The 24,612-nt window shown below is 37.9% G+C and overlaps 1 non-coding gene across 1 annotated transcript; it reads right to left on the bottom strand.

Annotated features, from left to right (window-relative positions):
* Positions 1-13,124: 13,124 nt before the first annotated feature.
* TRNAL-UAG (transfer RNA leucine (anticodon UAG)) lies at positions 13,125-13,204 on the bottom strand. Its single transcript has one exon. It is a non-coding gene; the product is annotated as a tRNA-Leu (tRNA).
* Positions 13,205-24,612: the final 11,408 nt, after the last annotated feature.

Genomic DNA, 24,612 nt, shown 5'->3' with positions numbered 1-24,612 from the left:
CTTCACCGAAGGAGTCTCACCACTCCAGAGCTCATGAGGTGTTTGAGTGCTGTTTACTCGGACATTTGTTTTGTTAAGAATAATAACCGCAGCATGTGCAGCTTCACCCCAGAAGGTTGCGGGAGTACCTGATTCATCAAGCATAGCACGAGCCATTTGTTGGATTGTTCTGTTCATTCTTTCCACAACCCCATTTTGCTGAGGAGTTCTAGCTGTAGAGAATTCTCTTCTTATCCCATGTTCTTCACAGAAATCGAAAAATTCGTTTGAGGTAAACTCCCCACCTCTGTCAGATCTGAGGCACTTAATTTTGTGTCCTGATTCATTTTCAACCAAGGCTTTGAAGGATTTGAATTTTTCGAATGCTTCATCTTTGTGCTTCATAAGCCCTAACCAAACAAATCTGGAGAAATCATCAATGAATAATATCATATATTCTTCTCCTCGAGGTGTCCTCTTCCTAAATGGACCACATACATCTGTATGGACTAGCTCAAGAGGCATGCTAGCTGATCCTTCCTTCTCTGGAAAGTTAGTTCTGGTTTGCTTTCCAAACTGACAAGATTTGCATATGGTATTGTCTGGAATTTTGATATCTGGAAGACCACGAACTGCCTGATATTTGCATGCTTTCCTTATTTGTGAAAAGCTTAGATGCCCCAACCTCCGATGCCATAGCCAATGTTCATCATCCTTGCTTAAGTAGCATTGTTGTCTTTCCTCAAAGATATATAGATTATTTGGAGTCCTTCTTCCTTTGAGCACTGTTTTACCTGTATCAAGATCGCGAACACAACATCCATTTGATCTAAATATTACCTCTATTCCTTGATCGCACATCTGACTGACACTCAGAAGATTATGCTTCAACCCATCAACATATAAAACATTTCCTGCTTTGACCTTCTCTTTCAACGGAGCAACACCTTTTCCTTTTATGGCTGCAGAGATATCGTTTCCAAAGGAAAATTTCTTCCCCTTTTCTAATGTGGTATATGACTCAAGCTTTTCTTTGTCCCCTGTCATATGCTTCGAACATCCGTTGTCAATGTACCATAGACTTTCTTGACCTTCTGCATAAAAGGCTATCCCACATCTTTCTGGTTGTGATTCCTTTATTCTCCATGTTCTAAGATTTGAGGTTTGTTCCTTCTGAGTTGTCTTCCGGAACCTGCTCCTGCATTCAGAGTCTTCATGACCAAAGTTATTACAAATAGAGCATTCAACTTCATTTTCAAGAACCGAAAAGTTGTTATAAGTCCTTTTCATGGTTCTAGTCATTCTCCCTTGCTTTTGAGCTTCTCTAGTCATGATTGTTTTGTAGGCATCACATTGAGCTGCTTTGTGACCGAAGTTATGGCAAGAAAAGCATTGGCCATTAAAGAAACTTCTGCGATAATCAGGTCTATTATCCAACCGATTGTAGCTTTTATTCACATTCATTCTTGGAGCAAATTGGGAAGATTTTACCTGCGGCTGATTGTAGCCTCTATTTGTCCTTAAGGCAGTTTGTCCCCGAATTTCTTGATGGTCTTTATTTGTTCTTGAGGTAAACTGTCCCTGATTCACCTGATGACTTTTATTTGGCCTTTGCTCGCTTCTCCTTGCTGCATCAAGATAACTTTTAGAGGTAGAGGCTTGAGATGTTTCTCCATTATATCCCAGACCTGTCTTGATCAGAGGAGATCGCTGCATATTGATAATCTCATCCAAGGTTTCAGATCCTTTAACAAATTTGAGATTAATTGCTTTAGTTTTCTCAATCTCCTTTCTAAGACAAACAATCTCACATTCCAATTTTTCAAGATGTTCTTCCTTTTCAGTCAGTTGACATTGTAGAGAATCAATAATAGCACTTTTCTCTTCTAAGGAAACTTTGAGATTATTCATTTCTTCATAAAAGCCATCTACATCTATAGCATCCATGTAGTCATCATCTTCAAAAGCCATTAAAAGTTTATATCTATTACCTTGTTCATCTTCATCACTATTTGAAAGATCATCACTATCCTCATGAGTGTAATAGCTTTTCTTCTTTTCATTCTGTTTCTTGTTCCATTTAACAGGTTCCTTTCCCTTGTCATTCTTATCTTTGTGAGGACATTTGGCAGCATAATGACCTACTCTTCCACAAGCAAAACATTTAAAAGGTAACTTACCTCTGAATCTTCCAGAACCCCTTTGAAGATTTCTGACAAAATTTGATTCTTCTTCTTCATCTTCTGGCACATGACTTGCTTCATAATAATCTTCTTTGCCTGAAGCTTTGAACGCAGCTTCTCTTCTGTCTGATGGACCTCCCTTTCTCATTTCATAAGCGGTTAGAATTCCATGAAGCTGAGACATAGTAAGAATTCGTAGATTTTCCTTTTCTTCTATTGCAGACACTTTAGATTCAAATTTGGGGGACAAAGATCTTAGAACCTTTTCAACCACAATAGCCTCTTTTATTTCTTCACCCAAGTTTTTCATGCAATTAACAATCTCATCAACTCTAATGAAATAGTTAGCCACACTTTCATCATTATACATTCTGAGAGTCTCATACTTAATCCTGAGAGTTTGAAGTTTAGCACGCTTTACCTGTTCGTCTCCTTCATAGCTCGTGACAATCTTGTCCCATATTTCTTTTGCAGATTTATAGTGCATTACCTTCATGAATTCTGATTGGGATATACATCCTAATAGAGTACTCACTGCTTTCGCATTTGTTTCATATTTCTTTTTCTCGGCTGCATCTGTAGGAGTAGCTGAAGGAAAAGTGTAGCCTGACTCTACGATGTCCCAAACTTCTGTACCAAGAGATTGAAGATAGGCAGTGACTCTTACCTTCCAATAATTGAAGTTTGTCCCATCAAAAACCGGTGGCCTGATTGATGCTTCTCTCTCGTAGTTGCTCATGATGAACGATCTACCTTCAAGCGATCAAGCTTCTCTGAAGGACCTGCTCTGATACCAATTGTTGGAAATAATACTGAGAGGGGGGGTGAATCAGTATTATCAGAAAAACTTTTTCATTTTATGCTCAGAAACATATACGCTACTTCAGTTAAGTAAAACAGCGTGTACACGCTACTGTGTCTAAAGAAACCAGCGTATAACAAGAAAAACTTATGATTCAGTAGTTTATCTTCAGTAAATGCATCAGGACATTATTAACCATGATAGTAAAACAGGTGCAGTATAACAGAACAGATCATCACACAAAAACCACACACATGAACACCATGATATAAGGTGGAAACCCAATGTGGGTGAAAACCACCTGCTGCAAGTCGTCTCTATCTTTCTTTAATATGAAACTTCAGTTTACAATCTTTTGTACTGGTGCAGCCTTATACCAGTACGCAGGCTACAACCTGCAGAAGGCTACAACCTTCTCTCGTTCTCCAAACTTCCTTGGAAGGGAGCTCCAACCCCCTTTGCTCTTGTACTAGCTAAGATACTAGTACGTAGGTGCTGGCCTACAATCTTCTTTCTTTCAGGTACCACCTTTCATACATTTTCAGACTGGATATTCCTGAAGCACAACATTACAATCTGAAGACCACAATTCATTCAACTTTCATAACAGATCATTGAAGCACAAAACAACCAATACTAGCATCATCAATCTTTGAATCACTGAACCACTGAAACCCTGTCAACACCAGTCACAAGAACACAGAGCAGACTACAGAACTCTGCAATAGCAGTCAGACCCAACTGCAACCCCAAAAATCAAACTTCAAAAGATATACGCTACTTCAATGAGAGCAACCCGCGTATACACGCGCTTTTACCGAAGACAACCTGCGTACAGATCTAAAAATAAATTCTCTTAACTTGCAGCTGTACCAGACATCAGTTAGACCCATAACATAATATTGCGTCAGTATGCAGATCTAGAAATACGCATAATCAACCATATCATAATAGTGTATTTCAAACCATTAGATCCCGATCTGTCCTTAGCTCTAGTCTTCCATCAACCGGTGTGTTCTCTCCTTAGCTTAGATCAAGAAACCCAGAACCTGCATACAAGATCTCTTCCCTTTTCAGATATTCAAGTCTTTTCGATACACCATGCCTAATGATCTTCTTCTCCTTATATAGCTTTAGGCCTTGCTCAATACCAAGGGCCAAAACCATAGAAATCCAATACCATCAACTTCAAAACTAGAGATCAACACGTCTGTCGAGATACTTTGGTCCAAATACATGGGCACAAGTACCGAGGACTAACTACCACGGACCAAAGGGAAGCTTCTCGACATGTACGCCCGATTATGTTCATGACTCTGCGTGTATACGCGGCTTCGTATATAGCTAACCTGCGTATCCGCGACTTATTATATAGAGTACCAGCGTGTATATGCAACTTGGGCTTAACAAACCTGCGTATATGAAATTCCTCTTCATACTTGTAGTCTGGACTGAGATCTGTCATCAAAGAGAGTTGCCATCAAGGACAACACCTGTATCATAGCGCCACACCTGTGCCAAAATGCCAACAATCTCCCCCTTTGGACTTGATGGCAACCTCAAGATCCTTAGAATCATTCTCCCCCTTTGTCATCAAGGGCAAAGGGCTGTGCTCCCCCTGAGTACATGCTGATACCTCTGCTTGGCTGTGCTGAATCATGCTCCCCCTGACTGTAGGCAAGATCTGCAAAAGATGTTCTTCAAAAAGAACCAAGACTTATACACCAGAAGGGACCTTCCTATCACCAAAAGACTCAATACATACATCCATACTCCCTACCAAGAGGGGACACATCAGAAACAACCAATTATATTACATCATTCATCCCAGGCATAGTGGGGAAACCAACATAGGCCGTTACATGACCTTGACACCATAAAAGAGATATCACAAAAGAGATACATGACATAGAGACAACAGATCTAGACCAAGACTTATGAAAGTCACCAGCAGCATCTGATAAACTTCTTTTAGATCAGCAACCAAGATTTCTTTCTGAGCTCCTTCTCCTGAAACCAACAACAGTCAAACATCAAAATGCTAACAATGTTTTATGAAACTTTAAGTTGCTTCCCCTGAACCTGTGCCTGCTGCACCCCCTGAAACTGTGCCTGAAGAATTCTAGCATACCCATCTCAGACCTTCTCCAACCAGAGTCTGCCCTTGCTGTTCAGAACTCCATATACGCGAGTTCTCCTGCATAAACCTGCGTATGTACGCAGATATGCTTTCTGCAACGCGCGTACACCATACACGCGACTTTCCCACATAAATCGGCGTATATACGCGGATATCCCTTACGTAACTTACGTATACCATCTTTTCTGTAGAACAGACAAGCTTCAACAGCAGGATGAAGCATCAACTACTCCCATCTTTTGTCTGAGATATTCAAAAGTTTCCCTGGGCAGTGGTTTTGTGAGAATATCAGCAACTTGTTCCTTAGAAGGAACATACTCCAACTTGACCTTCTGCTCAAGCACTTGTTCCCGAAGAAAATGGTACTTGATTGGTATGTGCTTGGTATTTGAGTGCATGACTGGATTCTTTCAAATGCTGATTGCACTTGTATTATCACACAAGATAGAGACTGGTGGAGTGCAAGTGATTTGAAACTCCTGCAAGGTCTGCATCATCCAAAGAAGTTGTGTGCAACAAGATGCCGCAGCCACATATTCTGCTTCAGCTGTAGATAAGGCAATCGAACTTTGTTTCTTGCTGAACCAAGATACTAATCTGGAGCCCATAAAGAATGCACCACCACTTGTGCTCTTCCTGTCATCCACGCTTCCGGCCCAATCTGCATCTGTATAAGCATGAAGTGTGAGATCTGTATCTCTAGGATACCATAAGCCATAATTTTGTGTCCCTTGAAGATACTTGAAAATTCTCTTCACTGCCTGAAGATGAGTCTCCTTTGGATTTGCCTGAAATCTTCCAACTATTCCGACTGCATGCATGATGTCTGGTCGGGTACCTGTCAAATAAAGCAAACTCCCAATCATGGATCTATAAGTTGGTTGATGAACTGCTGTTGATTCATCATTTGCACTGAGGCTGCATCCTGGAACCATGGGTGTACATACTGGCTTTGAATCTTCCATGCCATACTTCTTCAAGATCTGCTTGAGGTACTTGGTTTGAGACAAGAAGATACCTCCTTCATTTTGTTGGATTTGCAACCCAAGAAAGTATGTCAATTCTCCAAGTAGTGACATTTCGAATTCTTTCTGCATAACCAAGGCAAAGTTTTGACTCATAGTCTCTTCATTGCTGCCAAAGATAATATCATCTACATAAACAACAAGTATTAGAAATTTGTTATTTTCAACTTTTATATAGAGATTGCTATCTGCCGATCCTTTTGAAAAGCCTTGTTGGTGAAGATATTTGTCCAACCGATAGTACCAAGCCCTTGGAGCTTGTTTGAGACCATAGAGAGCCTTTTTCAATCTGCATACAAGGTTTGGATCATTCCCAAGAATGAAACCATCTGGCTGCTCAATATATACTTCTTCTTCTAAGTCTCCATTCAGAAAGGCTGATTTCACGTCCATTTGAAATACCTTGAAGTTTTGAAAGCTTGAGAGAGCAAGGAACATTCGGATGGCCTCAAGTCTTGCCACAGGAGCAAAGGTCTCTTCAAAATCTATTCCTTCTTGCTGCGCATACCCTTTACAAACAAGTCTGGCCTTGTTTCTAATTACTTCTCCATTTTCATTCAATTTATTCTTGAAGACCCATTTTGTTCCTATTACATTCTTATCTTTTGGTCTAGGAACTAATTCCCAAGTGTTGTTCTTTTCGATCTGCTCAAGTTCTTCATCCATTGCTTTGACCCAACATTCATCTTTGCATGCCTCTTTCACATTTTGTGGTTCAGTGGAGGAGAGTAATGCCAAATAGCTTGAAGCTTCTGCAAGTGTTCTTCTTGTTTGTACTCCTGCTTCTTTCTGCCCCACAATCTGAGATTCTGGATGATTCTTTTGAACATTTCTGGATGGAGTCTTCTCTTCTATTCTTGTCTGCTCCTCTGGTTCTTCTTGAGGTTCTTCTTCTTCTTGAGGTTCTTCTTCTTCATCATTTCTCCTTTGAGGGTAGCCTTCATCTTCTTCAATGTCTTCATGATGAACTTGCCTAGGAATATATCCCTTCTCATCAACCACTACATCAATGCTGTCAACAATTCTGCCAAGTCTTTTATTGTAGCACTTGTATGCTTTGCTATGTGGAGAATAACCAAGAAGAATGCCTTCATCTGCTCTTGGTTCAAGTTTGCCAAGTTGCTCATCAGTATTCTTAATATAACATTTGCTCCCAAAGATTTTGAAGTGCTTCACCGAAGGAGTCTCACCACTCCAGAGCTCATGAGGTGTTTGAGTGCTGTTTACTCGGACATTTGTTTTGCTAAGAATAATAACCGCAGCATGTGCAGCTTCACCCCAGAAGGTAGCGGGAGTACCTGATTCATCAAGCATAGCACGAGCCATTTGTTGGATTGTTCTGTTCATTCTTTCCACAACCCCATTTTGCTGAGGAGTTCTAGCTGTAGAGAATTCTCTTCTTATCCCATGTTCTTCACAGAAATCGAAAAATTCGTTTGAGGTAAACTCCCCACCTCTGTCAGATCTGAGGCACTTAATTTTGTGTCCTTATTCATTTTCAACCAAGGCTTTGAAGGATTTGAATTTTTCGAATGCTTCATCTTTGTGCTTCATAAGCCCTAACCAAACAAATCTGGAGAAATCATCAATGAATAATATCAGATATTCTTCTCCTCGAGGTGTCCTCTTCCTAAATGGACCACATACATCTGTATGGACTAGCTCAAGAGGCATGCTAGCTGATCCTTCCTTCTCTGGAAAGTTAGTTCTGGTTTGCTTTCCAAACTGACAAGATTTGCATATGGTATTCTCTGGAATTTTGATATCTGGAAGACCACGAACTGCCTGATATTTGCATGCTTTCCTTATTTGTGAAAAGCTTAGATGCCCCAACCTCCGATGCCATAGCCAATGTTCATCATCCTTGCTTAAGTAGCATTGTTGTCTTTCCTCAAAGATATATAGATTATTTGGAGTCCTTCTTCCTTTGAGCACTGTTTTACCTGTATCAAGATCGCGAACACAACATCCATTTGATCTAAATATTACCTCTGTTCCTTGATCGCACATCTGAGTGACACTCAGAAGATTATGCTTCAACCCATCAACATATAAAACATTTCCTGCTTTGACCTTCTCTTTCAACGGAGCAACACCTTTTCCTTTTATGGCTGCAGAGCTATCGTTTCCAAAGGAAACTTTCTTCCCCTTTTCTAATGCGGTATATGACTCAAGCTTTTCTTTGTCCCCTGTCATATGCTTCGAACATCCGCTGTCAATGTACCATAGACTTTCTTGACCTTCTGCATAAAAGGCTATCCCACATCTTTCTGGTTGTGATTCCTTTATTCTCCATGTTCTAACATTTGAGGTTTGTTCCTTCTGAGTTGTCTTCCGGAACCTGCTCCTGCATTTAGAGTCTTCATGACCAAATTTATTACAAATAGAGCATTCAACTTCATTTTCAAGAACCAAAAAGTTGTTATAAGTCCTTTTCATGGTTCCAGTCATTCTCCCTTGCTTTTGAGCTTCTCTAGTCATGATTGTTTTGTAGGCAACACATTGAGCTGCTTTGTGACCGAAGTTATGGCAAGAAAAGCATTGGCCATTAAAGAAACTTCTGCGATAATCAGGTCTATCATCCAACCGATTGTAGCTTTTATTCACATTCATTCTTGGAGCAAATTGGGAAGATTTTACCTGCGGCTGATTGTAGCTTCTATTTGTCCTTAAGGCAGTTTGTCCCCGAATTTCTTGATGGTCTTTATTTGTTCTTGAGGTAAACTGTCCCTGATTCACTTGATGACTTTTATTTGGCCTTTGCTCGCTTCTCCTTGCTGCATCAAGATAACTTTTAGAGGTAGAGGCTTGAGATGTTTCTCCATTATATCCCAGACCTGTCTTGATCAGAGGAGATCGCTGCACATTGATAATCTCATCCAAGGTTTCAGATCCTTTAACAAATTTGAGATTAATTGCTTTAGTTTTCTCAATCTCCTTTCTAAGACAAACAATCTCACATTCCAATTTTTCAAGATGTTCTTCCTTTTCAGTCAGTTGACATTGTAGAGAATCAATAATAGCACTTTTCTCTTCTAAGGAAACTTCGAGATTATTCATTTCTTCATAAAAGCCATTTACATCTATAGCATCCATGTAGTCATCATCTTCAAAAGCCATTAAAAGTTTATATCTATTACCTTGTTCATCTTCATCACTATTTGAAAGACCATCACTATCCTCATGAGTGTAATAGCGTTTCTTCTTTTCATTCTGTTTCTTGTTCCATTTAACAGGTTCCTTTCCCTTGTCATTCTTATCTTTGTGAGGACATTTGGCAGCATAATGACCTACTCTTCCACAAGCAAAACATTTAAAAGGTAACTTACCTCTGAACCTTCCAGAACCCCTTTGAAGATTTCTGACAAAATTTGATTCTTCTTCTTCATCTTCTGGCACATGACTTGCTTCATAATAATCTTCTTTGCCTGAAGCTTTGAAGGCAGCTTCTCTTCTGTCTGATGGACCTCCCTTTCTCATTTCATAAGCGGTTAGAATTCCATGAAGCTGAGACATAGTAAGAATTCGTAGATTTTCCTTTTCTTCTATTGCAGACACTTTAGATTCAAATTTGGGGGACAAAGATCTTAGAACCTTTTCAACCACAATAGCCTCTTTTATTTCTTCACCCAAGTTTTTCATGCAATTAACAATCTCATCAACTCTAAGGAAATAGTTAGCCACACTTTCATCATTATACATTCTGAGAGTCTCATACTTAATCCTGAGAGTTTGAAGTTTAGCACGCTTTACCTGTTCGTCTCCTTCATAGCTCGTGACAATCTTGTCCCATATTTCTTTTGCAGATTTATAGTGCATTACCTTCATGAATTCTGATTGGGATATACATCCTAATAGAGTACTCACTGCTTTCGCATTTGTTTCATATTTCTTTTTCTCGGCTGCATCTGTAGGAGTAGCTGAAGGAAAAGTGTAGCCTGACTCTACGATGTCCCAAACTTCTGTACTAAGAGATTGAAGATAGGCAGTAACTCTTACCTTCCAATAATTGAAGTTTGTCCCATCAAAAACCGGTGGCCTGATTGATGCTTCTCTCTCGTAGTTTCTCATGATGAACGATCTACCTTCAAGCGATCAAGCTTCTCTGAAGGACCTGCTCTGATACCAATTGTTGGAAATAATAGTGAGAGGGGGGGTGAATCAGTATTATCAGAAAAACTTTTTCATTTTATGCTCAGAAACATATACGCTACTTCAGTTAAGTAAAACAGCGTGTACACGCTACTGTGTCTAAAGAAACCAGCGTATAACAAGAAAAACTTATGATTCGGTAGTTTATCTTCAGTAAATGCATCAGGACATTATTAACCATGATAGTAAAACAGGTGCAGTATAATAGAACAGATCATCACACAAAAACCACACACATGAACACCATGATATAAGGTGGAAACCCAATGTGGGTGAAAACCACCTGCTGCAAGTCGTCTCTATCTTTCTTTAATATGAAACTTCAGTTTACAATCTTTTGTACTGGTGCAGCCTTATACCAGTACGCAGGCTACAACCTGCAGAAGGCTACAACCTTCTCTCGTTCTCCAAACTTCCTTGGAAGGGAGCTCCAACCCCCTTTGCTCTTGTACTAGCTAAGATACTAGTACGTAGGTGCTGGCCTACAATCTTCTTTCTTTCAGGTACCACCTTTCATACATTTTCAGACTGGATATTCCTGAAGCACAACATTACAATCTGAAGACCACAATTCATTCAACTTTCATAACAGATCATTGAAGCACAAAAACAACCAATACTAGCATCATCAATCTTTGAATCACTGAACCATTGAAACCCTGTCAACACCAGTCACAAGAACACAGAGCAGACTATAGAACTCTGCAATAGCAGTCAGACCCAACTGCAACCCCAAAAATCAAACTTCAAAAGATATACGCTACTTCAATGAGAGCAACCCGCGTATACACGCGCTTTTACCGAAGAAAACCTGCGTACAAATCTAAAAATAAATTCTCTTAACTTGCAGCTGTACCAGACATCAGTTAGACCCAGAACATAATATTGCGTCAGTATGCAGATCTAGAAATACGCATAATCAACCATATCATAATAGTGTATTTCAAACCATTAGATCCCGATCTGTCCTTAGATCTAGTCTTCCATCAACCGGTGTGTTCTCTCCTTAGCTTAGATCAAGAAACCCAGAACCTGCATACAAGATCTCTTCCCTTTTCAGATATTCAAGTCTTTTCGATACACCATGCCTAATGATTTTCTTCTCCTTATATAGCTTTAGGCCTTGCTCAATACCAAGGGCCAAAACCATAGAAATCCAATACCATTAACTTCAAAACTAGAGATCAACACGTCTGTCGAGATACTTTAGTCCAAAGACATGGGCACAAGTACCGAGGACTAACTACCACGGACCAAAGGGAAGCTTCTCGACATGTACGCACGTTTATGTTCATGACTCTGCATGTATACGCGGCTTCGTATATAGCTAACCTGCGTATCCGCGACTTAGTATATAGAGTACCAGCGTGTATACGCAACTTGGGCTTAACGAACCTGCGTATATGAAATTTCTCTTCATACTTGTAGTCTGGACTGAGATCTGTCATGAAAGAGAGTTGCCATCAAGGACAACACCTGTATCATAGCGCCACACCTGTGCCAAAATGCCAACACAAAAAGCGTACATAGAGGTCAATATTTCTTGGAGAGCTAAAATTCTTATTGCTCAATTAAGGACTAATTCTCATCAACTCCGTTCTGAAACAGGGCACTGGAAAAGGCCAAAAGAAGTGTGGGAGGAAAGATTATGTATTTTTTGTTCTTCTGGGAAAGTGGAAACATAAAAGCATTTCATTTTAGAATGTGAGGCCTTCAAAGACAACATGCAAAGTTATGCAGATACTCTAGCAACTAGCTCTTGGGATAATCTATTTAGCGAAGGGTTTGTCGAGAAGCTAGGAGCATTTATTGTGAGGTTTCACTGGGAAAGTGTCGAATACATCAACCAGAGGAAGAAGCAGTCTCTCCCATAGGCTATCTTTAGTCTCGTAAACGTAAAAAAAAATTCTTTCTTGCTTTCTTATTTGCATAAAAATACAAAAAAGAGAAAAAATAGTGGATTAGGGCATAATTTGCATTATATATATATATATATATATATTTTAAAGCTTGGTGAGACTACATCTTCATCATATCTAATATTTTACCCTCATTGAGATGAGGACTTGAACTGGTGACTTCACGTCAAAAAATGTTTTATCAAAACACCCACCATCTATCGAAAATCCCATAAATTATAAATTAAAATTTGACCCAAAAACAAAACTATATAATTTTAACCGCAACTTAAACTCATATTTACATAATAAAATGCTATGGATTTGGGCTTACACCTTAAACTCATATCTGCATAATAATAGGAAAAAAAGCAGTTGTCTATAACGCGACTTTTTGAAAGCCTTTCCGGCGGATTTTTCCGGTCGAAATCCGACAGGAATTATTGGAATCGCAAGTTTGATAGCTAGTTTCTGCACGATGAAAGTGTCCCAGGGGTTTTTCAGGGTGCTGAATCCAAATATACAGTTAAAAAACCATTTTAACTGCAAGAAATCAAGATTTGACCTCAATTCTTCCGCCGGATTCCGTCACCGGAATCTTCAAAAAGTCGCATTATAGACAACTCCGGAAAAAAATAATGGATTATAGGAGAATTTGCCTTGCGCGTGAAAAATTGACGAAAAGCAGAGCTGTAGGTTTTGAACCCACATCTTAAGCTCATATTTACATGAAAAATACAATAAAGAGCTGTGTATTTGAACTCACACCGTAAACTCAAATCTGCATAAAAAATTTGAAGAAAGGCAGAGTTGTAGGTCTTGAACCCACACCTTGAATTCATATTTACATGAAAATACGAAATATACTATTAATATAAAAGATAGATAAAATTCATATTTACATGAAAATACGAAATATACTATTAATATAAAAGATAGATAAAATGACAGCTGTGGGATTTGAACCCACGCCCTTTCAGACCAGAGCCTAAATCTGGCGCCTTAGACCACTCGGCCAAACTGTCAGATGAATAATTTATGTCTCATGCTTTATATTCATATATAAAGATTTTTGATAAATCGCTTAACATTACTGAAACCCGGTAAAGTCGTCAATAATTTGACAATAAAATTGGTGCTTTAGAGGACAGCGGTGACTGAAACATTTAGGAAATTCTGAATTAAACTTCACGCATCATAAGTAATTTCACGGTACATTTAAGAGTACGATGACCCACAATGGATGATGGCTATAAATTCCAAAACCATATTATTTTCTCTGATTTATTTTAATAGACATAAAACAGATTTATTTTAATGGATATACAATATGGTTGGCATATTAATTAATTTCATAATTGTTAATTTGTTAGATTGTAAATTTTTAATGTATAAATTGAATGATTGCATTGGAAAATCTTAATTTTTAAGTATTTACATTATACAAACTTAAATTTATTATTTCAAGATATTCTCACTTAATTTTTAACAAAATTTAAAAAAAATTAATGTTTCCTCTATATTTGTTCTTTTTAACTAAAAACGATTAAATATTCATTATTATTTCACATCATTTATAGGAAAAATAATAATAATGTAAATCATCCACTATTTGTTTAAATAATTACAAATCATATCATTTTTACTAAGTTAAATGAGCCCTACTGAAATTTAATATGTTATTCATTTCAATACAACAAGATAAATTTAATATGTTATTCATTTCAATACAACAAGATAATTTTTGAAGAAATCACAAGTTGCATTTAAGGTATGTTTGTAACTTAATGTTTAGATTTCTTTGGTTTAGATTCTTATTTACAAGTTATTAGAGCTCACATCTCTCTTAATGAGGATCCTAGTGAAAAAAATAGAAACATCAAATTACAAATCATTTAGTAGGGTATGATTTGTTTACCAATATTAAATTCATACTCAATTTTGTTTTATTTTTAAGAAAGTCCTTTGCCCATTTTTTTATGTGGAAAAAATAATATTTATATTAAATTTGAATATTGACTTAGCATAGATGAATGAGGAGAGGCATATTTTTGACATATGACATAATTTGTTGGTTCAACAATTATTAGCTCTCGTCGGTGTAATTGTTATTAGCTCTGATCAAAGAAGATTTATAGTCTTGGATAAACGTGGCACGAGCCTCTTCTTGTAATGTATGATCATTATCCATCTAATTATAAAAAGTTTCTTCAACCTAGAGTTTGTTATGCATGCAGATCAAAATGATGCAGAAACATAAGAAAATATAGATCAATGACTTGATAATAAGCCACTTCGAGGGGGAAACTTCCCTTTACATTACATAAATGAACAATTCTTGGATGATTCAAATGACAAGACCTCATTGGTAAATATAAGAGTCTAAAGGGTCAAAATATAATTAGGGCTGACATAACAATAATAATGTAAGGGCACGAAAATAACAGTAATGGGCTTCTATGGGGCACAACAATAAGAATATGGGGGTTACACTAGTATTATAAGGACCTAACATACCCCTCCTTCAAAAAAGTGTTGCCTTGAATGCTTGAGTAGTTATGGATGCTTCCGTATAAAATACTCATCCTCCCATGTGGAATCTTCAATAGGTAAGTTCTTCCACTTAATGAGATCCTCTGAAATTGATCTATTTCGTAGCTGTCAAATTCTTACTTCCATGATTGCTTCAAGCTCCAATATGATTTTTCCTTCCTCGTCAAGTTCTAGCAATATAGTTTGAACTAGGAGCTTGTCACCTATAACCTTCTTTAAGCATGAAACATGGAAAACTAGGTGTACTCGCGAATATGCAAGCAACTCCATTTTGCATGTCATAGTACCAATATTTTCAACACCTTGTAAGGGCCATATTACTTTGGTGATAATTTATTATCATTCTTAGCTTACTTGAGGGACATTTGTTTATATGGTTGTAGTCGTAAAAATACCCAATTTCCCACCTCAAAACTTCTTTCACTGCGATGTTGATTTGGATGTTGTTTCAATTGATTATGCATTAGAGTTAGGTTAACCTTTAAGAGTTAGAGAACTTGTTGTTGATGCTTGATGTGAACTCCCACTCCTTGAACCTTAGAATTGTATCTTAAAGGCGATGTGATGGAAAGTGGATGATTTCCATAAAGCACCATAAATGGGGTAATTTTTGTTGCAGTATGGAAGGAAGTGTTATACCACCATCCTTCTAGAGGTAACCACTTGACCCATTGTATTTGTTTATCAGATACAAAGAAAAAAAGATATCCTTCCAAACATTTATTCACTATCTCAGCTTTCCCATCAAATTGAGGATGATAAGATGAGCTATGTAATTGAGTACCAAGACAAGAAAATAGTTTTGTCCAAAAATTTCCAGTGAAAATGGGAACTCTGTCACTACAATAATCTTTGGGTTTCCATGTATCTTTTGAATTGTTTCTAAAAATGCAATAGCAATTGTATCACCTTTGAAAGGTTGAGATAATGCACAAAAGTGTGTATACTTGGTAAGTCTATCAACTACCACCATGATGACTCTATTTCCTTCAGACTTAGGTAAACCCGTGATAAAATCCATTGAGACCTCCTCCCAACTCTGACTTGGAATGACTAATTGTTGTAAAAGACCTGGGGTCTTAATTGTCTCAACTTTATTTTGTTGGAAAAACCAAACATTCTGCCACAATCTTCTGAATATTAAATTTAAGGCCATCCCCAAAAAAATCCATTTTGACCCTGTGGTAAGTTTTTAAAAATCTAGACTGTCCTCCTATAGGAGAGGTCTGCAATTCCAAAAGAACATTTAATTTGATTTGGGAATCCTTACATAAATATAAGCGATATTTATACCATAGTGAATTATTTTTCCAGATAAATCTATCAGATCCACTGGGATCTTACTGCAACTTTTGAATGAATGTCCACACATCTTCATCATTATTCCTGTAGAAATTCCCACTGTAGATCACCTGATAATGCAATATACTAAAGCAAAATACTTGATCTACTTCTACAAACAATTATGCGGAAGCTTAATCAAATATGAGCAAGATCAATAGAACACATATAACTGATAAGGAGAAATCAATCACACATAACACAGAAGAAATAACCCGAGGAAAGCCTCAGCCTAAAACCCCAACTCTGTATTATCATACAAGTGGAAATATAGTCTGGATTACAAAAAGAATCAGCTCACAAGCTATCCTTCTCTCTCTGCAATCCCTCTGCTGCTCATAGACAGTCAAAGGCCTCTCTCAAACCTTCTCCTCTGCCCTCCAAGCCTCCTATTTCTTTGCGCAATTTTCCTTGGGGTCCAGTGAAGCCACATGTGTGAATTGGCCTCTTCACACACTCACTAACCTCTGATCTAACTGCGCAATCCTGAAGGAGATAAATCCTTCTCCATGGATGAGCTTCCTTTATAGGAAAAATCCATCCAATTGATAATACACTGTCCCTCCTCTGATCTCAACTGGGTCTCTATCTGAACTGACATGCATGAGTTATTCATGAGAGAATATTTAGTTATCTGAAGTGCAATAGTTATATGCAAGCATGCATTAACTAACTGAACTCACATTAATTTAAACAAACTGTTTAAATCAATCTAACTGGACTTGACTCAGTTAACTGAGCCAACTAATTACAACTCAAATTAGAACTCATCCTTATCTCTTTAACTAATGGATAAATTCCTCAATTAATGGAGAAACTGTTGCATGTCCCCACATAGACTTCAAGTTTGATTTTCCTTAACTAATTAACTCAAGATGAATTAATTAATTATTTTATAAATAGCTGTTAAGATCAAATTCGAATTTTACTTCTCTATTTTAGCCCAGGGACTGACTAAAATTGGAATCCATCCCGAACTGCTAAAAATAGCAATGCTATTTTAAGCACTTCCATTTTTCATTCCCTGTTGCTCAATCCAGCACTAGTACCCAAACTGCTCTTTATAGCAGTGCTATTTTTAGCACTTCTATTTTTAGCATTTCTTGTTGCCATTTTCAACACTCCCTCTTAACAATAAAGGCATTCAACTCGAACCCGATCCTGTACCTTTGGAATGTTCTGCATGCAACACTTCTCCCAAGTGTGGTTGCTCCAACAACTCTAAAAACAAAAAAAAACTCCCCACTGACCTCTATGTTGGGCTATAAACATACTCTAATACTGAAGCTCTACCTGCTGCTGACAAGTGCTCCCTCTCTGACCTCTGAGCTGCTGCAACACTCCATGCATCTCACACCATTGCACACCTCTCTGTGCCATCCTGCACTGGTGCAACACTCTTGTGCCTCTCACATTGTTACAGCCTGCTAGCTCTACACAGTCCTGGGACTCCTGCACTATAGCTCTCTATGTCGCTCCATTCGCATCTGTCTCTATCCACTCAACCAGTCTTGCTACTCCTCGTCAGGGCTCCTGTAGCAAAGTCGAATCAAAGAGGTTGGGTACCTCAAGGATCCTGCCCCTATTCCAGCCTTCTTGGGACGATCAATCCACATCGCCCCACCTCCTACCTGGAGGTGTGGATGCATGTGATCCCTCTGCCCACCTAGCTTGAAATTTCCTCCTACTGAAGGTCTCTGCATGAGTATATGTCTCTACTCGATCTCCTTTCAACTTCTCTAGTTGTGGCTGCTCCACAACCTCTTGAAGATGCTTCACCAATCGTGGCTCCTCCATAATTGTTTGAAACTTCTTCTGGCGCTGCATGTTGAGAGGTAATTTACTCTCCCTCTCAACCACCAAGTCTATAACCTTTGCCTTGCTCCTAAAGGCTTTGCATGCATCTTGTACCTCAAGTCCATACAAGTTCTTGGCTAGCACACCAATCTGTTTCATCTTTCCCACTGTCACGAAATTTTCTGGAAAAAAGAGTTGCTTTTAAATCAACGATATCTCCCTCATCCGAACTCCCATTCAATCCATTTTTTTTTTATTTGGGATATTTTTCCGTAAGGAATCCAGATCTACTATTTGTTTCTGAAAATTTTGCACAAAAATTTTCAAATCTGCTCTGAAAACTCGCGGCCCAAAACTCAAAACTTTGAAATCTCCTCTAGTATATTGTTCTCCGCTTTGATCACCTTTGCTCTAATACCATGTAGAAATTCCCACTGTAGATCACCTGATAATGCAATATACTAAAGAATAATACTTGATCTACTTCTACAAACAATTATGTGGAAGCTTAATCGAATATGAGCAATATCAATAGAACACATATAACTGATAAGGAGAAGTCAATCACACATAACACAGAAGAAATAACCCAGGGAAAACCTCAGCGTAAAACACCAAATCTGTATTATCATACAAGTGGAAATATAGTCTGGATTACAAAAAGAATCAGCTCACAAGCTATCCTGCTCTCTCTGCAATCCATTTGTTGCTCATAGATAGTCAAAGGCCTCTCTCAAACCTTCTCCTCTGCCCTCCAAGCCTCTTATTTCTTTGCGCAATTTTCCTTGGGGTCCAGTGAAGCAACATGTGTGAATTGGCCTCTTCACACACTCACTAACCTCTAATCTAACTGTGCAATCCTGAAGGAAATAAATCTTTCTCCATGGATGAGCTTCCTTTATAGGAAAAATCCATCCAATTGATAGTACATTGTCCCTCCTCTGATCTCAACTAGGTCTTTGTCTGAACTGACATGCATGAGTTATTCATGAGAGAATATCCAATTATCTAAAGTGTAGTAGTTATATGCAAGCATGCATTAACTAATTGAACTCACATTAATTTAAACAAACTGTTTAAATCAATCTAACTAGACTTGACTCAGTTAACTGAGCCAACTAATTACAACTCAAATTAGAACTCATCCTTATCTCTTTAACTGATGGATAAATTCCTCAATTAATGGAGAAACTGTTGCATGTCCCCACATAGACTTCAAGTTTGATCCTTAACTAATTAACTCAAGATGAATTAATTAATTATTTTACAAACAGTTGCTAAGATCAAATTTGGATTTTACTACTCTATTTTAGTCTAATCACTTACTAAAATTGGAATCCATCCCGAACTGCTAAAAATAGAAATTCTATTTTTAGCACTTCCATTTTTCATTCCCTGTTGCTTAATCTATCACTGATACCCAAACTACTATTTATAGCAGTGCTATCTTTAGCACTTCTATTTTTAGCATTTCTTGTTGCTATTTTCAACAATTCCATTCATAGCTTGCTTCATTTATCCAATCAAATTGGATAATAGAAATGGCACAAAGAAATACCTCCACATCCTCATCCCTTCTTGAGAGAGCATCTGCAACAAAAATTTTCTTCCTATATTTCTAGATGACTTCAAAGTCATAACCCAACATCTTTGTGACCCATTTTTTTCTCTTTTGAAGATAATATTTGTTCCAAGAAGTCTTTAATACTATCATGATATGCTTTTACCTTGGAGTGTCTTCCCATTAGGTAAGGGCATCATTGCTTTAGGGCATGTAGTAATGCCAACATTTCCTTCTCATAAATAAGCTTGTGTAAATATTTTCCCTTGATTGGACGACTTTCAATATCAATGGGTATTCCTTTTTGCATCAAAACAACACCAATGCCATTTATTAAGGCATCACATTCCACAATAAAGGATTTTGTGAACTCTGGTATAGCTAAGACCGGAGCTCAACACATTGCCTCTGTAATATGTTCAAAGACCTTAGTTTCTTCTGGAGTCCAAAAAAATACAACTTTCTTCAGTAATGTTGTTAGAGGTGTTGTTATTTTCCCACAATTATTAACAAACTTTCAATAATACCCTATTAACTCAAGAAATCCTCAAAGATTCCTTAAGGTTGTGGGGATTTTCCATTCCTTGATGGATTTAATTTTGTTAGGGTCTACCTTAACACCCTCATGAGATACAATATGACCCAAATATTCCACTTCTTGTACCCCAAAGATACATTTGGAGGGTTTTTCATACAAGTGTTTCTCCTATAATATTTGAGCACTCTATCAGCATGTTGAACATGATCTTTCCAAAGCTTTTCATAGATTAGTATATCATAAAAAAATACTAACACAAATTTTCTAAGGGTTTGAAAGTGGAATTCATCAAACCTTGAAATGTGTACAGTGCATTAGTAAGGCCAAAAGGCATGACAAAAAATTCATAATGACCTTCATGAGTTCTAAATGTTGTTTTCAAAATATCTTCCATCTTCATTCTAATTTGATGATATCTTGAACGAAGATCCAACTTGGTGAAGTAAATTGTCCCATGTGGTTCATCCAATAATTCATTAATGACAGTAATGGGAAATTTATCTTTAATAGCGAGCTTGTTGAGCTCTCTATAATATGGACACATATGCCATGATCCATCCTTCTTGTGCACCATTACTACTGGAGAAGAGAAAGAACTTTGGTTAGGTCAAATTATACTTGCCTCTAGCATTTATGCAACCATACGTTCAATTTCACTCTTCTAAGCATAGGGATATCTATAAGGTATGATGCTTAGAGTAGAACTTCCATGAATCAAGTGAATAGCATGATCATGATCATAAACAGGTGGGAGACCTTTGGGAGTCTCAAATACCTTAGAATGATTGTCAATTTCTCTTTAGAGATATGGAGAAATGGATGATTTAGATGCTTGAACATCTAGTGAGCATAATTTTGCAATTACCCCACATTGTTCCTTCTTCAAAAGCTTTGCCATGCCATTAGAGCCGATTTTCTTCCTAGGTTTCCCTGCGATACCTCTTAATTCAACTTTGTTTCCTTCCCATAAAAAATTCAAGAAAAGTTCTTGAAAATTAAAAGCTATCGTCCCCAAAGATTGTAATCATTGGACTCATTATACAACATCAACACCACATGTTTGAATGGAAAGCATTAGACTATTCAATACATATTACCCTATGGTTAGATTGATATTGTTTCACATGCTTGAGAAATTTATAGTTCCTCCATCTGTAGCCATCACTTGACACTCTGGTGTTAGATATAGACAGAAATTCAATTCCTTGGTTATCTTACAATGAATAAAATTATGGGTACTACCTGAATAAATAAACAATATTATATTTTTCTTCTTGATATATCCTTCTATATTGAGAGTTTGAGGAGTGGTGATTCTTGCCAATGAATTACAAGATATGTTTAGATTCATTTCTTCTTTTTCAATCCCCGGGGTTGGTTCCTAGTGTATATCTTCTTCTTTTGATGTTTCTTGTTCCTTTTCTTCCTCCTCTTCACAATCTATGTAAAATAATTTATTCTTAGCACACTTGTGACCTTTAGTGTATTTTCTATCACGACTATAACAAAGCCCTTTTGCTCCTTTTTTCTCCAACAATTGTGGTTTCAAACTTACAGGTTGTGGGAGGCTAGGAGACGCAACACTTCCATCTTTATAGTTGTGAATGGTAGACCTCCTTGTTTCCATAATTTTTCTTTCAACTTTTCTTGCCAACCTAAATGCATTCTCTAATGACTTAGGTTCCCCAAGGATAACCTCATGTTTGATGTTATCCTTTAAGGTCCCTACGAAGACCAACTAGATGCTCTTCTAGAATATCAGTTACCTTGATATTCAATATTTGGAAGTCCTCTATGGGTTCCCCAACTGAACCCTTTTGTTTGAGATTTATCAATTTGCTAAAGAAGGTCTTTCTCTTTATATCCTCATAGTGTGCTACCAATTCCTCCATAAAATTTTTCCAAGTGACAAGTGATTTATGGGAACAAATAAATAAATACCACACAAACTAATTGGGTCCTACATATAAAGATGCAATGTGTAGCATTTGTGTGTGTTTCACATCACGTAGATCAAATAAATGTGATATCTGTAGTATCCATGTTACTAGATCCTTTCCATCAAACTTCCTCATATCAATCTTTGGAATATGGTTAGTCTTCAACTCAAAGTTGAAGTCTCTAAAATCATGATTCACATTCATTTTGTTTTCGTTATGAGTTTTGTTGTCACTCATTGCATTGTGGGTTTCAATTGGTCAAGGTTGCCCAAGAGAAGTGAAGTTTGGAGTCACTTTCCCAAGCAACTGAAGATCTCAAAGCTAAATCAGACCCTCTCCATTGCCTAGTGCTCGGAAAGATCTTTCCAACAGTATATAGAAGTCCAAGATTGGACTTCTGGATCAGAAGTTAGAGCATGTTGAAGTTACCCATGGAAAGCCCAACAATCAAAGAAAAAATCACCACAGGACTAAGGAAAATCACAATATCGGGGACCCGAGAGCCAATCGCAATCGCAAATTGTCTATAGGTGGGGTCCCGCAGCATACACTTTTGGTTATCGGTGGTTCACAGTGTCGAACGCCGATATCATAGTCCCGCAGTCCCGCGACCCCGCAGCCTCGCGATATTGGAGATCAGTGGATTGACAGGGTTCTGACTTAATAAAACTTGCAGGTTGTGATCGTATGATATGGTGTGACATCACCAGGGAGGGCCAAAATTCATTCACAAAGGAAAATCATGGTAAAACCAAGGCAGGGCCACCCCCTTCTCTCTCCTCCATGTGGCATCGACACACTAGCATATCGGTGAAGTCCCGGATATTGGCGATCTGTGGGGTTTTCCTTCCAAGATCGTGCAGGGGATGGTTCTGCAATACAATGTAAAGGTTCTAGGAAAGGTCGGAATTCATTTACAAAGGAAAATCATGGTTGTTATAAATCCATTTGGGCACATCAAATCCCAACATCCAGATCAGTGTTTTAGGGCTCATAAAACCCTAATTTCAGTTGCTTCATGCCATAAACAAGTCACCCCTTTGAATGCCTCCTTCCCATATAGTTTCATGACTTGAAGACATCCAGAAATAGCCTCTAGAGGGACTAGCGTAGGTAAGCCCTTGTAAAGGTGCGCTGCAAAGTAGTTGAGTCCACTGCCAGGGTGCTTTGCAGAGCACTTAGGCTTCCTTTCACCTGCGCTGGTCGAGAATGAGCAAAATTCACATAGGGTTTGGGAAATATTCTTATCTTTTGGAGTCATCAAGAAGGTTCCCTCACTTATCAACTCCTATGATCTCGAAAATGGATGAGGAATGAGTTAAGGTGCATCCTATCCTCTCATCCCTTCCTCCAGGGAACTAATTCTAAGTATGGAAGGTCATTCAATGCCACCATTTATGAAAAAACCTCCTTCATCTTCCTATAAATTGACCACTCATCTAAGTGATCAGAGGCTAGATTATGTTGAATTGTAAGGAGATAATGCTGCTATGAGATTTGGCTTTGAAGCAAGTATTGCAATGCTATAAGTTTGTCATTCTTTTGAAGTGATGTGGATGGGATCCAAGCTGGAGGAATGGCATTGAATCAGACGCCGATGGTTGTAATTCCTTCTTCTATCTAATAAAGTGTTTGAACCTTTTTCCATATGTTTGTATTGTTTCATAATGCTTATATGTGTGAATTGTATCTGATTCCTTTCACTTATATTCAATAGATCGTGTGATTTTATCGGTTCTTTGTTTTCTGTTGTGTTTACAGGGTACTTCTCAAGCGTATTAAGTATGGGAAGGAGTGACAGGATCAATACAAGGGAGACGAGAGGAAAGCGGAACTACAAGTAGGTCTTCTTATCATCTCATCTTATCTATTGCTTATAGGAAAAGTCTAAAATACTTTAAACTGTTGTTCTAAATACAACTACTTATCTAGGGAATTAGTATTTATCCGTAGATACCAAATTCTCCAAAACAATTTGGCTGAAAGTGAATCCTATGAGTCTATACCCGACCCAAATCAACAAGTCAAGGTAACAGTTGACCTGATTTCACCTTCAGTAAATCGTACCTTTCTCGAAGAGAGTGAATATGATACCACTCAGGTTCTTTTCATTTCTTCATATTCGAATGAGCTTGGAGGCAACTCTCCTGTTCCATTAAGGCAGAAGGAAAATCCTCCCGTTCTAGTAACTCAAGGGGATAATTCTCTCGTTCTTACAATACCCCCTCCAAGTAGTCTAGTCACTTCCTTTGATTGGAATCGACTGGCAGGATTTCGTCTTCCTTCTTATGTGCCTTTCCAGATCATAGTACATGTTTGTAAATCTGGCACTATTATAGATGAAGGTGCATCTGTGAGTATCCTTTCCTCAATTGCTTGGCAAGCACTCGGTTCGCCACCGCTTGTGCCTGTTACCCAAAATCTGTTGGCTTTTAACAGAGGAACCAGTCAACCATTAGGGATCCTCCCTCAGTTACCTATTACTTTGGGAGGAAAAATCATTTATCTGAATGTGATGGTAGTCCCAGGCCCTTTAGATTACAACTTACTTTTTGGACGCAACTATGTTTATGACATGGGAGCTATTGTTTCAACACCCTTTCAAGTGATTTGTTTCCCGCATGAAGGCAGAATTATCATTGTTGACTAGCTTTCATTTCCCGGTCCAAATATGGCTTCTAGTCAACCATATTCCCTAAATGG

The sequence above is a fragment of the Pinus tabuliformis genome, chromosome 3_2 (assembly GCF_031772625.1).
Source record: "Pinus tabuliformis cultivar Carrire ecotype Pingquan chromosome 3_2, CPIR1, whole genome shotgun sequence".
NCBI classification, from domain to species: domain Eukaryota; kingdom Viridiplantae; phylum Streptophyta; class Pinopsida; order Pinales; family Pinaceae; genus Pinus; species Pinus tabuliformis.
Note: the sequence above shows the minus strand (reverse complement) of the source record. Positions and strands in the feature narration are given on the sequence as shown.